We start from the raw sequence: 17,359 nt of genomic DNA on the forward strand, positions 1-17,359 counted from the left end.
TCTGAGTTTGAAAAACCACACGTAAATGCTAAGTTCTATCATTAATTAAGGAAAACACACTTCATTTCTACAAACAAATTAGTTTTATTTAAAACTGCAGGCTAAAACCAGAATTTGCCCATCTTTTAAAATCATCTGCAATGGAACACAAGCCTGTAACACAGCAGAAGAAATGCTCCTTGACTGCTCATTTGCCCCAAAGTCCACTCACACATTCCTACACAATCTTTCTTGCAGCAAATCCTTGTTTCCACTTCTCCACTGTTTCCCCATTGTTACCATGTTTCTCTACTGTTTCCATTCCTCCACCCACAGCCAATACTCACTCTGTCTACTTACAGGAACCAGCTTAGTTAGCCCTACTCCTTGTTGCCTATGACTGTTATAAGAAATTACCAAAAACAGTGGCTCAAAAACATACAAATTCACAGTTCAGAGGGTCAGAAGCCCAATAGGACTCTTAGGAGGCTAACATCAAATGTCAATAGGGCTGTTTTCCTTCTAGAAGCTTCAGGGAGAATCTATTTCCTTTTATCTACCAGCTTCTGGTGGCTGCCTGCCGGCATTCCTTGGCTCCCCACCCCTTCGTCCATCTTCAAAGCTCATCATTCCAACTTCTGCTCCTGTCATTCTATCTCCTTCTGCCTTTGACTCTCTTACCTCCCTCTTTAAGGAGCCTTGTGATTATATTGGGCATGTCTAGATAATCCAGGATAATCTCTACATCTCAAAATTCTTAGCTTATTACATCAGCAAAGTCCTTTTTTTGACATATAAAGCAAACTATTCCCATATTTCAGGATTAGGATGTGAATGTCTTTGGTGGGAAGAGGCACTATTCTGTCTACAAGATGTCTTGAAGCATTCTAGCCAAGCACGATTCTGATCTCTTCCTCTTCTCACTGTCAAAATATACTGAGTTGGATCGTGCCTTCCACCCCTGCCAGATTCAAGTCCACCCAGAACTTCAGAATGTAACCTTTTTTGGAAATAGGGTCTTTGTAGATCTAATTAGTCAAGATGAGGTCATACTGTATTACATTGGTTCCTAAATCCAAAGGGCCTGGTATCCTTCTAAGAAGGGTGGATTTGACACAGATACACAGGCACCCAGGGAAGAAGGCCAGGTGACGATGGTGGTAGGGACTGGAGGGATGAAGCTGCAAGCCAAGGAAGGCCTAGGGGGGCCAGCAGCTACCTACACTAGAAAGGGGCCAAACAGGATTTTTTCTAAAGACAGGAAGCATGGCCCTGCTGATACTTTGATTTCAGACTTCTGGCCTCCAGAACTGTAGGCAAATAAAATTTGTTGTTTTAAGCCCCTAGTTTGTCATACTTTGTTACTGCAGCCCTAAGAAACTAATACAGATGTACTGGAAGAGAGGCAACCTATTTTGTTCATATGTCAGGTTTTACTAAGAGACAGTTTCACTGACATGTCAGCATACCAGTCCCTAAAAGTTTTGTTTGTTCCATTTATAATATACAAGAATCCTGGTAGGTTACTGGATCTGTACTCGGTGTTTCCCCATTTGAGGACCTCAGACTGTCTTCTAACACAGAGGAGGTCAAGAGCAGCTTAGTCAGGGGGTCAGTAAACAGTTTCTGTAAAGGGACAGATAGCTTATACTTAAGGTGCTGTGGACCAAGGAGCAAGGTCAAGGACAGTATATAGGCACATATCACAAGAAAGAAAACAAATTTCCATATTTCTTTACTGATAAAATTCAAAATATAATAATAATTTAGTACAATTTTTTGTAATATAGTCTATAAGGAGAAGAATGAAATTTTTCCTGGGGTGATAATATTTCTCTCAATTTGGATTCAAATTTAATTGGCCTGTCATCAATACTGATTACTAATGCTCAAATGTTAATGCTGATCTGTAGAAAGATTTTATCTCATTGAGTATTTCAGTTCAAAGATGAGTATTGTATCTTTGAAAATATCTTTTCATACAGAAAAGTACTGCCCAATACTGATAGCAGCTCATGAGTATATGATTTTAATTGAGCATGTTGATCTCTTGAAAGGCATTTATAGAGTTCTATTAAAGTTTTCTGTTGATATTTATCATTTAGCTTATTATTACATTGCAGATTAATTATTTCCAATTGAAAGTTAGGTGAAAGCTCCACAATTAATCAGTTAAATGGATTTGGAAATATGGACATTTTCTTTGCACTTTCATTGAGGTCCAAAAAACGCTGATGGAACTGAAGTTTGATCTCAGAAAATGCATCCACTGCAAATGTGGGTGGAAATAGAGATCTCACTTCTTGTTTTATTTTTTGACACCACTGGAAGAGTACAAAGCACCTTGAGATTCAAATGATGTTAGTTGTGAGAAATGACTTACAGCAGTATTAGTTTCTCATATGAGTGCTGTTTGGCCTTGTAATTTTATGTTCGATTCATTAAGGAACATGAAGCGTGCAGCAAAACTATTTTTCAAAGCCATTCAGTGTTCAATAGCAGTAGTTGAAGCCAGTTCTTCTCACTGAAAAAACTCAACCTTAGCCCCAAGCTCAAAATAAGAAACTACCACTGCCATTGAACCATTACGCAGCACAAGTCAAGATATTCAGTTTCTTTTTCTGACAAAAATTCACAGAACCAACTATGGTATGTCCATGAGAGCAAATGAGTTGATCAGTGGAACTACTGGATCTGTAACACATGACAGATTCAAATATTTTTTGCATAGTAACTACAAATGAAAAACCAATAAATTACCACAGGATTTAAATACCTTACCTTTTCTCAAACTTTGTATATTTGCCCAATTAAGCCTTTACTGCTCCACACATATTTTTAACACTATCAATCATAACACATTTTAGCAGATTCCACCTTGTGTTGTACTGAATTACTTTTCTTAAATTCTTTGAAGCTGTTCTCACCTGTAGATTTTCCATGCATACTATTTACAGAAGCTAATTCTTCAGTCACTTCAAACTTGGCAATGACTCCTCAAATCAATAATACCAACTGAGCCCTACCTATCACTAATATCTCTGGGCTCATCAAGGGCCTAGGAAAACCACTCCAAATTATTTGTCTCGTTTTTTAATTGACAAATGATGCTGTTGCCAATGTCTTCAATTCTCTTGAGTAACTTTTCTCACTGAAAGGCTAAGGATGTCAAGTTGGTTTTCTCTGGACACATTTATTTGGCTGTTGCCATCAATCACAATTTAGTTAACTCACCATTGGTAACCAGCTTTCTTTGCTTGGCTAACAAATGGGTCATTCAGAAAGGTTCTTTGATTGCAGGCCCATTTGCATTTTTTATTTTTGTGAAGATATTCTGCTATGATAAGAAATTTTATTTTAAGTTTTTCTAAGTTTTTTCTAATCATTGCCTTTCTGTGATCTGGGAATATTGTGATGCTTGTCTAGTCTGGTTATGTTGACATATATTGTATCCTTTTAGCACAATTGTGACACCATTGTATAGTAAGCGATATGCTTTGCCATCTAATTCTATAACAAAACAATATATACTCCGTTGTGTCTTAAAAGCATAATATTCAAAGTCCACTTTCCCTTTCTTATTTTCACATGATGGGTACTTACTATAAATTAAAAAAAATAAAATGGGAGGGGGAGAAAGAAAAAAGGAAAGAAACGAAGAAAGGACAGAGGGAATGACAGAAGGAAGGAAGGAGGGAGTCAGTGAAGGAGGGAGGGATGTCATCATATGACATTTAAAATGCTGTTGAATTATAACTGTGTTGCTGCTTAGTGTGCAAAACATCCATCCAAAGTGATGAAAGGGCCTGATAAACAGTCTCTTTAGCAACTACTCAATTCTGCCATTATACCGGAAAAGCAAATAGACAATATATAAACAAATCAGGGTGTCTCGGTTCCAATAAAATGTTACTTGTGGACAGTGACATTTGAAATTTCATATAACTTTCATGTATCATGAAATACCTTAATTTTTTTCCAAGCACTTATAAATATGAAAATCATTCATAGCCTATGTGATCACAAGTCTGATCACCCACCCACCTAGGCAAGTTAAGATGAGGAAATGCTTGAGAAACCAAAGACAAGACCCTGAGACAGCACTGGAGACATGAGAATGTATTGGGAACTTACCCATGAGAGTCCAGGAGTGACTGGCTGGACGAGGATGCACACCACTCCTGTGGTCAGACAACAGCTGATTATATGAGGTAAGGAGACAAAGACCATATATGTGTAAGAAAAGGGAGTGTGATTAGTGACTACTCCACATATTGGTTAGAAGGAATTTGCTCTTGTACAACCAGTGCTCCAAGGAACAAAACCTTGACCAGAGGAACCTGGATTCCTTCATACCCAGATGTTGCTACAGATAAGGCAGATCCGGATTGGCCAGACCCAAACCATTAACATACCATAAATGGGTAGGTCACCTGACGGAGGGGATCGTTGGTTATTATCAGACAAGAGGTTCCCAGCAGGCAGGGCTTGTGCCCACACAGCCTGCCGAGCCACACAAAAACAGGTGGTATGCAAATATGGCTGATGAGTTGTAGTCTGTTCACTCCTCCTTAGGTCATGAGGTCATCTCTAAAGGTTGTCCAGCTCAATATCGTAAGACACCCTTGAGGGAGTAGTCATCTTAGTCACTTCCTTCCACAGGGTGCCTGTGTATTACTGATTACTTGAATGTTTCAGAGAAGGAACTAAGAAATTTGTTTTAAAACTGTTTTAAAAGTCACTTTTGCTGACTTTATTCTTAGTTTAGTTGTTTGCTAATTGTTTGTTAGCTTTTTTTTAAGTGACAGAAAGCACAGAGTAAGGAGCCATAGTGATTATATTACCTAGGATCCACACAAAGGAGGTTTCCTTTTTGACCTATTCATGTACAAAAAATATACATCCTATGACAGTCCCAGAGGGTTCCTAATCCCCCAGGTGACTTGAAAAAAAGTTTCAAGATAGATCAGTAGTTGTCAGGGGTTGAGAGTGGTAGAGAGGTGACCTGCGATAGGGCAGTACAAAGAATCTTGGGCATAAGGGAACTGTTCAGTGTCTTTGATGATGGCTACAGGATCCTATGCATTTGTAATACACAGAAATTTATGCCAAAAGAGTGAATTTTACCATACATAATTTTAAAAGTGAGTCATAAAAAAAACAATGAAGACTTTCAGGTTTAGCTCCTGCATGCAAAGAACTTGTGCAAAGTCATCATTCCCAACCTCATAAGAATAAAAACTGAACAAAGTGAAAAATCAATAATTTTTCTTAGCTCCATCATAAAATTGAGGTCAGTGGCAAACTGGTAGTCCTAAACTAGAGAGACAGGAGGATACAGAGAGTTACTGCGAACAACAGCCACTAGAGCCAGTAACAACTAGAAACATTTTAACCACAATTGATGAGTTCTTGGAGGATAAGTGTGGACTAATTTGAGGTTAAGACATTCATGGATTTTTTTACTTCCAGAAGCCCATCAGGTTGTCAAGGTGAAGCTTGAAGACAAACATTCCAGCAGGGAGAGGAAAAAAGTAAACACTTTGAACTACATGCAGATTTTCTCCATAATAAAGTCCTACCTTCAAGGGAAACTACTTTACCAGATTCTTAACCAACTGCTGGACAGTTAGACAACTCTAGCCCCATCTAGCCACCCTATGTCACATAAAGGAGAAAAAAGGCTAAGAAATGCTTCTGAAAATCATAGCCCAGAGACTCAGACTACTAAAAAATTTAGATTAAATATAATAGAAGATTACAGAGTGTGTCCCTTCTTCATCTTACCACCACAACAGGGAGCCAGTATAATAATAATACATGCCAATTAAAGAAGATGCAAAACACAAACTCTATTTACAAAGACATTCTTAGGATAACTTAAAAGCAATGAGGGAGGGGGAAAAAACTAAGAAACTGAAGCTTCTGGAACCTACAGCAACAGCAAACGTTAAACAAAGCCTACCTTCTAACCAGATTGATATAAATCCTCACACTAAAAGCCTGATTATTTCAGTTCCTATTATAAGATACATCAAGTAGGCCTTTCAACAAAAATTACAAGGTACACTAAAAGGCCAGAAAAAAATCATCTAAAAACACAAAGCAAGTATTAGAACCAGACAAAGATGATGCAGATTTTGGAATTTAAAGACAGGGAATTTAACTATGACTAATATGTTAAGGGCTCTAATGGGAAAAAAATGTAGACAATATCCAAGAGATAGAAATTCTAAAAAAGAAAAAAGAACCAGAGATTAAAGATGGTGGTGTGAGAGGTGAGACAGGGAACTCCTCCAGAAACCACATATAATATGAAAATATAGTTAATACAACTAATCCTGAAAAAGCAACAGGAAAGAAAGCTTCACCAGAGTTCATACACCTGGAGAACAGAGCAGACCTCATGAAACAAGACACCAGCACCGCTCCATTGTGACCCCCAACATCACAAGGGGCTTAGGAGCTCCAGAGACAAGAGCTTCTGGGCACTAGAGGGTGCCACATACAAATAAGAAATGTCAAAGGAACCTGGTTCAGACCAAAATTTTACCAACATCAGAAAAAGGCCATTGTGAAACTGAACTCATCAATCTTCCTGAAAGAGAGTTTAAAATAAAAATCATAAACATGTTCATAAAGGAACAGAAAAATATTTAAGAACTCAGGGATGAATTTAGGATGGAGATTCAATCATAAAGAAATTCCATATCTGAAATGAAACATACAATGGAGGGATTTAAAAGCAAATTAGATGTAGTAAAAGAGACAGTAAATGGAATAGAAATTAGTGAAGAGGAATACAAAGAAGCTGTGGCACAAAGAGAAAAAGGATCTCAAGGAATGAATGAATATTGAGAGAAGTGTGACCAATCCAAATGGAACAATATTCACATTACAGGGGTACCAGAAAAAGAAGAAAGAGAAAAGGGACAGAAAGTGTCTTTGAGGAGGTAATTTCTGAAAACTTCCCCAATCTGGGGAAGGAGATAGTCTCTCAGGCCATGGAGGTGCACAAGTCTCTGACACAACAGATCCAAGGAAGACATCATCAAGACATAAAATAATTAAAATGGCAAAGATCAAGGATAAGGACAGACTTTTAAAAGCAGCTAGAGAGAGAAAAAATATCACATACAAAGGAAAACTCATCAGGCAATTATCAGACTTCTCAACAGAAACCTTACATGTCAGAAGGGAGTGGCATGATATACTTAATGCAATGAAGCAGAAGGGCCTTGAATCAAGAATACTCTAAATAATCAATGGATCAATGATGAAATAAAAACCCAGCAAGATTATCATGTAAATAAGAAGAAGGGATTAAATAATTTTCAAATAAGCAAAAGCTGATAAAATTTACCTCCCACAAACCACCTCTACAGGGCATTTTGGAGGGAGTGCTATAGATGGAAATGTTCCTAAGGCTACGTAGCTGTCACCACAGTAAATAAAGCCACAGTAAAGAAAGTAGAACAATTAATTACTAAGCAGAAACAAAATCAAACCAACTACTCCCAAAGTCAATCAAGGGATAGACAAAGAGTAAACAATACACCTAATATGTAAAGAATGAAGGAGAAAAAAAAGGAACCTTTAGGTTGTATTTGTAATAGCATACTGAGTTAAATTAGACTGTTAGTAAGGGAATTACCCTTGAACCTTTTGTAACCACGAATCTAAAGCCTGCAATGGCAATAAGTACATACCTATAAATAATCACCCTAAATGTAAACAGTCTAAATGCACCAATCAAAAGACACAGAGTCACTGAATGGATAAAAAACAAGACTAGTCTATACACTGCCTACAAGAGACTCATTTCAATCCCAATGACATACACAGACTGAAAGTAAAGGAATGGAAAAAGATATTTCATGCAAATAATAAGGAGAAAAAAGCAGGAGTTGCAGTACTTGTATCAGACAAAATAGACTTCAAAACAAAGAAAGTAACAGAGACAAGAAGGACTTCACATAAGGATAAAGGATTCAGTCCAACAAGAGGATATAACTATTATAAATATCTATGCACCCAACACAGAATCACCTACATATGTGAAACAAATACTAACAGAATTAGAGGGGGAAATAGAATGCAATGCATTCATTTCAGGAGACTTCAACACTCCACTCACTCCAAAGGACAGATCAACCAGACTGAAAATAAGTAAGGAGACAGAGGCACTGAACAATGTATTAGAACAGATGGACCTAACAGACATCTACAGAACTCTACACCCAAAAGCAGCAGAATACACATTCTTCTCAAGTGCACATAGAACATTTTCAAGAATAGATCATATACTAGGCCACAAAAAGAGCTTTGTTAAATTCAAAAAGATTGAAATTGTACCAACCAGTTTCTCAGACCACAATGGTATGAAACTAGAAATAAATTACACAAGGAAAATGAAAAATCCCACAAACACATGGAAGCTTCACAACATGCTCCTAAATAATCAATGGATCAATGACCAAATAAAAACAGAGATCAAGCAATACATGGAGACAAATGACAACAATAATTCAACACCACAAAATCTGTGGGATGCAGCCAAGGCTGTGCTAAGAGGAAAATATATTGCAATAGAGGTCTACCTCAGGAAAGAAAACAATCCCATATGAACACTCTAAATTCACAATTAACGAAATTAGAAAAAGAAGATCAAATGAGGCCCAAAGTCAGTAGAAGGAGGGACAGAATAAAGATTAGAGCAGAAATAAATAAAATCGAGAAGAATAAAACAATAGAAAGAATCAATGAAAGCAGGAGGTGGTTCTTTAAGAAAATAAACAAAATAGATAAACCCTAGCCAGACTTATCATGAAAAAAAAGAGAGTCTACACACATAAACAGAATCAGAAATGAGAAAGAAAGAATCACTATGGTCACCACAGAAGTACAAAGAATTATTAGAAAATACTATGAAAATCTATATCCTAAAAAACTGGATAACAGAGAAGAAATGGACAACTTTCAAGAAAAATACAACCTTCCAAGGCTGACCCACAAAGAAACAGGAAATCTGAATGGACCAAATACCAGCAACAAAATTGAACTGGTAATCAAAAAACTACCCAAGAACAAAACACCTGGACCAGATGGTTTCACTACCGAATTTTATCAAACATTTAATGAAGACCTAAGACCCATCTTCCTCAAAGTTTTGCAAAAAGTAGAAGACGAGAGAATACTTCCAAACTCATCCTATAAAGCCAGCATCACTCTAATAGCAAAACCAGACAAAGACACCACAAGTAAAGAAAATTACAGACCAATATCCCTGATGAACATAGATGCAAAAATACTCTACAAAATATTAGTGAACTAAATTTAAAAATACATCAAAAAGATCATCCATCATGATAAAGTGGGATTTATTCCAGGGATGTAAGGATGGTACAATATTAGAAAATCCATCATCATCCATCACATTAACAAAACAAAGTACAAAAACCACATGATCATTTCCATAGATGCTGAAAAGCATTTGACAAAATTCAACATACATTCATGATAAAAACTCTCAACAAAATGGGTATAGAGGGCAAGTACCTCAACATAATAAAGGTCATATATCATACTTAACAGCGAGAAGCTGAAAGCTTTTCCTTTAAGATCAGGAGCAAGACAAGGATGCCCACTCTCCTCACTTTTTGTTCAACGTAGTTCTGGAGGTCCTAGCCTTGGCAATCAGACAACACAAAGAAATAAAAGACATCAAGACAGGAAAGGAAGAAGTTAAACTGTCCCTGTTTGCAGATGACATGATATTGTAAATAAAAAACCCTAAAGAGTCTACTCCAAAATTACTAGATCTAATATCTGAATTCAGCAAAGTTGCAGGATATAAAATTAATACACAGAAATGTGTTGCATTCCTATACACTAACAGTGAAATAGAAGAAAGAGACATCAGGAAAACAATTCCATTCACAATTGCATCAAAAAGAATAAAGTATGTAGGAATAAACCTAACCTAGGAAGAGAAAGAACTATACCCTGAAAACTACAAGAAACTCATGAGAGAAATGAAAGATACCAATAAATGGAAACACATCCCGGAAGAATTAATATTGTCAAAATGGCCATCCTGCCTGAAGCAATCTACAGATTCAATGCAATCCCTATGAAAATACCAACAGCATTCTTCAACAAACTAGAGCAAATAGTTCTAAAGTCCATATGGAAATGGAACCACAAAAGACCCTGAATAGCCAAAGCAATCCTAAGAAGGAAGAATAAAGCAGGGGGGATCTTGCTTCCCAACTTCAAGCTCTACTACAAAGCCACAGTAATCAAGACAATTTGGTACTGGCATAAGAACAAACCCACAGAGCAGTGGAACAGAATAGAGATCCCAGATATTAACACAAGCATATATGGGCAATTAATATACAATAAAGGAGCCATGGATATACAACAGGGAAATGACAGCCTCTTCAACAGCTGGTGTTAGCAAAACTGGACAGCTACATGAAAGAGAATGAAACTGGGCTATTGTCTAACCCCATACACAAAAGTAAACTCAAAATGGATCAAAGACCTGAATGTAAGTCATGAAACCATAAAACTCTTAGAAGAAAACATAGGCAAAAACTCTTGACTATAAACATGAACAACTTTTTCCTGAATGCATCTCCTCAGGCAAGGGAAACAAAATCAAAAATAAACAAATGGGACTACATCAAGCTAAAAAGTTTCTGTACATCAAAGAACATCATCAACAGAACAAAAAGGCATTGTACAGTATGGAAGAATATATTTGTAAATGACATATCTGACAAGGGGTTAACATCCAAAATATATAAAGAATGCACATGCCTTAACAACCAAAAAGCAAATAACCGTATTAAAAAATGAGCAGAAGATATGAACAGACACTTCTCCAAAAAAGAAATTCAGATGGCCAACAGGTACATGAGAAGATGTTCCACATCACTAATTATCAGGAAAATGCAAATTAAAACCACCATGAGATATTACCTTACACCAGTTAGGATGGCCAACATAGAAAAGACTAGGAACAACAAATGCTGGCAAGGATGTGGAGAAAGGGGAACCCTCCTATACTGCTGGTGGGAATGTAAACTAGTTCAACCATTGTGGGAAGCAATATGGAGGTTCCTGAAAAAACTAAAAATAGAAATACCATTTGACCCAGGAATTCCACTCCTAGGAACTTACCCAAAGTAAACAACTCAGATTCAAAAAGACATATGCACCCCTATGTTTACTGCAGCACTATTTACAATAGCCAAGATATAGAAGCAACCTAAGTGTCCATCAGTAGATGAATGGATAAAGAAGATGTGGTACATACACACAATGGAATACTATTCAGCCATATAAATAAACAAATCCTACCATTTGCTACAATATGGATGTAACTAGAAGGTATTATGCTCAGTGAAATAAACCAGGCAGAGAAAGACAAATACCAAATGATTTCCCTCATTTGTGGAGTATAACAATGAAGCAAAACTGAAGGAACAAAATAGCAGCAGACTCACAGACTCCAAGAAGGGACTAGTGGTTACCAAAGGGGAGGGGTAAGGGAGGGAGGGTGGAAAGGGACGGAGAAGGGCATTGAGGAGTATCATGATTGGTGCACATGGTGTGTGTGGGGTCACAGGGAAGACAGTGTAGGTCAGAGAAGACAAATAGGGACTCTGTGGCATGTTACTACACTGATGGACAGTGACTGCAATGGGATATGGGGGGGACTCTATAATAAGGGTGAATGCAATTACCACATTGTTTTTCTTATGAAACCTTCATAAGAGTGTATATCAATGATACCTTAAGAAAAAAAGAAAAAAAGAAAAAATAACCTTACCCACAGGGGAAAAAAAAATTATATAGGTTATCTCTTCAGAAAGCATATAAGGAAGAAGAGAGTAGAGTGAAATATTTAAAGTGTTGAAAGAATAAAAACCACCAACTAAGATTCCTATATCCAGAAAAATTATCTTTCAAAAATGAAGGAGAAATAGACTTTCTCAGATAAATAAAAACCGTGGCAATTTATCACTAGTAGACATACATTGCAAGTATTTAGTTCAAAGCAGTTCTTTAGAGACAAGGAAAATGAGGTAGATCAGAAATTCAGATCTAAATGAAGAAAAAAGAGCATTACAGAAGGAACAAATGAAAGTAAAATAAAATCTTTTACTGTTCTTTTTCTTAATTGATCTAATAAATAACCATTTGTTCAAAGTAATAATAGCAGAACATACTGGATGATGAAAGCATGTGGATAAGTAAAATAGATAACACACTGTTACAAGGATGGGAGGGAGGTATTGGAAATACCTGTTCTAAGGTATTTGTACTATGCATGAAATGGTGTAAGGTTACTGGAAAGTGGACTGACACTACTTATAAATGTACATTGCAAACACTAGAAAAAACATTAAAACTTTTTAGAAAGAGGTATAATTGATATGCTAAGAGAGGAAAGAAAATGGAGTAATATAAAATGCACAATTAAGTCAGACAAGGCAGAAAAAGAGGGGAAGATTAAAAGAAGCAAAGTACAAGTCAATGAATAGGAAGCAGTCACAAGCATGGTAGATATTAAACTGGCTATATCAATAATGTGAATGGTCTAAATATACCAATGAAAAGTCAGAGACTATCAGAGTGGATAAAAAAGCAAGACCCAACTCTATGTTGTTTACAAGAAACTCACTTTAAATATAAAGACATAGATAGGTGAAAAGTAAAGGAATGAAAAAAGATATACTATGCTAACACTAATCAAAAGAAAGCTGGAATAGTTGTATTAATTTTAGAAGAAATAGACTTCAGAACAAGGAAAATTCTGAGGGATAAAGAGGGTCATTATATAATGACAAAGGTGTTCACTTCTCCAAAAAGATAGAAGAATCCCTAACTTGTATATACACCACAGAGCATCAAAATACTTGAGGAAAATGCTTAACAGAGCTGCAAGTAGAAAGAGGAAAATTCATTATTATAGTGAAGATTTGATGCCCTTCTGTCAGTAAATGACAGATACAGAAGGCAGAAAATCAGTAAGGATACAGTTGAACTAAAAAGCAGCAACAGTCAACTAGATCTAATTGATGTTTATAGAATATTTCACCCCCCAAAATTTTGAATATATATGCTTCTCAAGTTCACACAGAACATTCACTGAGATAGACCACATCCTGAGCCATAAAATACTAATTTTAACAGATTTGTAAAAATAGAAATCATACAAAGTATGCTCTCAGGCCACACTGGTATTAAACTAGATATCAGTAATAGAAAGAGAGTTGGAAAAAAATTTTGGAGATTAAACAATATACTTCTAAATAACACATGGATCAAGTCTCTAGAGAAATTTAAAAGCATTTTGAACTAAATGAAAATGAAAATCAACCTACCAAAATGTGTGGGATGTAGTGAAAGCACTGCTTAAAGTGAAACTTGCAGCACTGAATGCATACACTAGAAGAGAAAAAAGATCTAAAATTAGTAGCCTAAACTTCTACCTTAGGAAACCAGAGGAAGAAGTACAAATAGTACAAATGAAGACTCAAGCAAGTAAAAGAAAAGAAGTAAGAAAAATTATAGCAGAAATCAGTGAAATGAAAAACAGAAAATCAATAGAGAAACCACAAACTGGTTCTTTGAAAAAATCAATAAAATTGATCTAGTCAGGCTAAGAAAAAAAAGAAGGCACAAGTTGCTAATATCAGCAACGAAAGAGGGGTAACCACTACTAACTCCATGAGCATCAAAAGGATAGTAATATAGAATGTTCTGAACAACCCTATACCCCTAAATTTGGTAATTTATATGAAATGGGCCAATTCTTTAAAAGATAAAAATTACTAAAACTCACACAAGGAAAAGTAGATTATCTGTATAGGCTTATATTTATTAAATAAATTTGATAAAGGATTAATAACTCTTCAAGAAAGAAGGCACCAATCTTACTACACTGATGGAGAGTGACTTCAATGGGGTATGGGGGGGACTTGATAATAAGGGTGAACGTAATAACCACATTGTTTTTCTTGTGAAACCTTCATAAGAGTGTATATCAATGATACCTTAATAAAAAAGAAAAGAAAACATCAAGCCCACATGGTTTCATTGGTGAATTCTACCCAACATTTGAAGGAAAAATAATCACAGTCTCTTCCTGAAATTAAAGGTTGAGAGAAAACTTCCTAACTCATTCCATGAGGCCAGCATTAAATAAAACCAGCTAACAAAAAATAAGATAAAGGAAAACTAGAGACCAATATCCTTCATTTACATAGATGCACAATTCCTTAATAAAATAAAATAGCAAATCCAATCCAATTATGTATAAAAAGGATATTTGCAAATTATATATCTAATAAGGGGTGAATATCCAAAACATTAAAAAACTCATAAAACTCAACACCAAAAAAATTAAAAATTCTGATTAAAAAATGGGAAGAGTACCTGAATAGACATTTTTCCAAAAAAGACATACACATGGCCAACAGACACATTAGTTCAACATCTCCAGTCTTTAGGGAAATGAAAACCAAAAGCACAATGAGATATAACCTTATACTGATCTGAAGCTAGTACCAAAAAGACAAGAAACAGTAAGTGTTGGTGAGGATGTGAAAAGGGAACTCTCCTGCACTGTTGGTGGGAATGTAAATTGATATGGCTATCATGGAAAACTGTGTGGAGGTTCCTCAAAAAATTAGAAATAGAAATACCATAAAATTCAGTAATTCCACTTCTGGGTATTTTACCAAAGAAAACAGAAACAGTAATTCAAAAAGATATATGCACCCCTATGTTTACTGCAGCCTTATTTACCAGAGCCTAGACATGGAAGAAATCTAAGTGTCCATGGACAGGTGAGTGGATCACTGATGTACATAATGGAATACTACTTCGCCAAAAAAAGGAATAAAATTTTGTCCTTCACAACAACACAGATGGACCTAGAGTGTAGTATGTTAAGTGAAATAAGTCAAACAGAGAAAGACAAATACCATATGATTTCACTTACATGTATAATCTAAAACACAAACAAATGTACAAACAAAACAGAAACAGACTCATAAACACAGAGAGCAAACTGGTGGTTGCCAACAGGGGAGGAGGGGTGGGGTGGATGAAATAGGTAAAGGAGATGAAGAGGTACAAACATCCAGTTATAAAATAAATAAGTTGTGGGGATGAAAAGCACAGCATGAGGAATACAGTCAGTAATATTGTAATAACTTCATACAGTGACAGATGGTCAAGATGAGCATTTTGTATGTATAGAATTGTCAAATCATGTTGTACTCCTGAAACTATAGTTTGTCAATTGTACTTCAATAAAAAAGAATTAAAAAAGAAGTCAGGGGAGCCAGGATGGCAGCGTGAGTAGAGCAGTGGAAATCTCCTCCCAAAAACACATAGAGCTATGAAAATATAACAAAGAAAAATCTTCCTAAAATAGAGACCACAGGACACAGGACAACATCCAGACCACATCCACACCTGCAAGAACCCAGCGCCTTGCGAAGGGAGTAAGATACAAGCCCCAGCCCGGCGGGACCCGAGCGCCCCTCCCCCCGGCTCCCGGCGGGTGGAAAGAAACTGGAGCGGTTTTTTTTTTTTTTTGGCGAGTGCTTTTTGGAAGCCTTAAAGGGACAGGGCCCCTGTTGCTAGGGAGGCAGGGTGGCGGGACCGGTGAGCGGGTGCCTGAGACCAGCGCCTGAGGACGGAGGGAATCGCGCGTTTTTCCCCTTTTTTTTTTCTCTTTTTGGCAAGCGCTTTTTGGAAGCCTTAAAGGGACAGGGACCCCGGTGCTAGGGAGGCAGGGCGGCAGGACTGGTGGGTGGGTGCCTGAGACCGGCACCTGAGGACGGAGGAAATTGCGCGTTTTTCCCCCTTTCTTTTTTTTTCTTTTTCTCTTTTTGGCGAGTGCTTTTTAGAAGCTTTAAAGGGACAGGGCCCCTGTTGCTAGGGAGGCAGGGTGGCGGAACCGGTGAGCGGGTGCCTGAGACCGGCACCTGAAGACAGAGGAAATCGCGCGTTTTTCCCCTTTTTTTTTTCTCTTTTTAGCGAGTGCTTTTTGGAAACCTTAAAGGGATAGGGACCCCGGTGTAGGGAGGCAGGGCGGCGGGACTGGTGAGCGGGTGCCTGGGACCGGCGCTGAGGACAAAGAATATCGTGTGTTTTTCCCTGCGGGACCGGTGGGCAGGAGCTTTTTGGAAGCCTTGAAGGGACAGGGACCCTGGTGCTGGGAGGCAGGGCAGCAGGACCAGTGAGCAGATGCCTGGGACTGGCGCCTGAGGACAAAAAAAAAATCGCATGTTTTTTCCTTTTTTTTTTTTTTTTTTCTGTTCCCTCTCTCATTGTTGCTGTTGTTGTTTTGGTTTGGAGAGTGCTTTTTGGAAGTCTTAAAGGGGCAGGACAGGTCACTTAGACCAGAGTCAGGGAATCTGGGGATCTCTGGGCACTCTAACCCCCTGGGCAGCAGGGAGCACAGAGGCCCCTTACAGAGATAAATAGCCTTCTGGCAGCTCCCCCTCCAACGGGGTTCCACCATTTTGGAGGAGCAGCCCCAGCCAGGCCACGCTCACAGCAACAGCGGAGATAAACCCCATAGCAACTGGGCAGGAAGCAGAAGCCCTGTCTGCACACAGCTGCCCAGCACAAGCCACTAGAGGTCGCTATTCTCCCAGGAGAGGAAGGCCACAAACCAACAAGAAGGAAAGCTCTTCCAGCTGTCACTCATACCAGCTCTGTAAACTATCTCTATCACCATGAAAAGGCAAAACTACAGGCAGACAAAGATCACAGAGACAACACTTGAGAAGGAGACAGACCTAACAAGTCCTCCTGAAAAAGAATTCAAAATAAAAATCATGAACATGCTGACAGAGATGCAGAGAAAAATAAAAGAGCAATGGGATGAGATAAAGAGAAAAATGCAAGAGCAGTGGGATGAAGTCTGGAAGGAGATCACAGATGTCAGGAAGGAGATCACAGAAGTGAAACAATCCCTGGAAGGATTTATAAGCAGAATGGATAAGATGCAAGAGGCCATTGAAGGAATAGAAGCCAGAGAACAGGAAGGTATAGAAGCTGACATAGAGAGAGATAAAAGGATCTCAAGGAATGAAATAACACTAAGAGAACTATGTGACCAAGCCAAAAGGAATAATATTCGTATTATAGGGATAACAGAAGAAGAAGAAAGAGGAAAAGGGATAGAAAGTCTCTTTGAAGAAATAATTGCTGAAAACTTCCCCAAACTGGGGGAGGAAATAATCGAACAGACCATGGAATTACACAGAACCCCCAACAGAAAGGATCCAAGGAGGACAACACCAAGACACATAGTAATTAAAATGGCAAGGATCAAGGACAA

At 37.6% G+C, this 17,359-nt stretch overlaps 1 long non-coding RNA gene across 2 annotated transcripts in view; it reads right to left on the reverse strand.

Moving 5' to 3' along the window:
• LOC140849941 (uncharacterized) overlaps positions 1-4,267 on the reverse strand; it is a 194,431-nt gene extending 190,164 nt beyond the window's left edge. For both annotated transcript variants that reach the window (XR_012132380.1, XR_012132379.1), the window contains exon 1: positions 4,114-4,267. This is a non-coding gene — a long non-coding RNA (uncharacterized lncRNA). The remainder of the gene's footprint in view (positions 1-4,113) is intronic.
• Positions 4,268-17,359: the final 13,092 nt, after the last annotated feature.

This window comes from Manis javanica, chromosome 6 (assembly GCF_040802235.1).
Source record: "Manis javanica isolate MJ-LG chromosome 6, MJ_LKY, whole genome shotgun sequence".
In the NCBI taxonomy this organism is placed as follows: domain Eukaryota; kingdom Metazoa; phylum Chordata; class Mammalia; order Pholidota; family Manidae; genus Manis; species Manis javanica.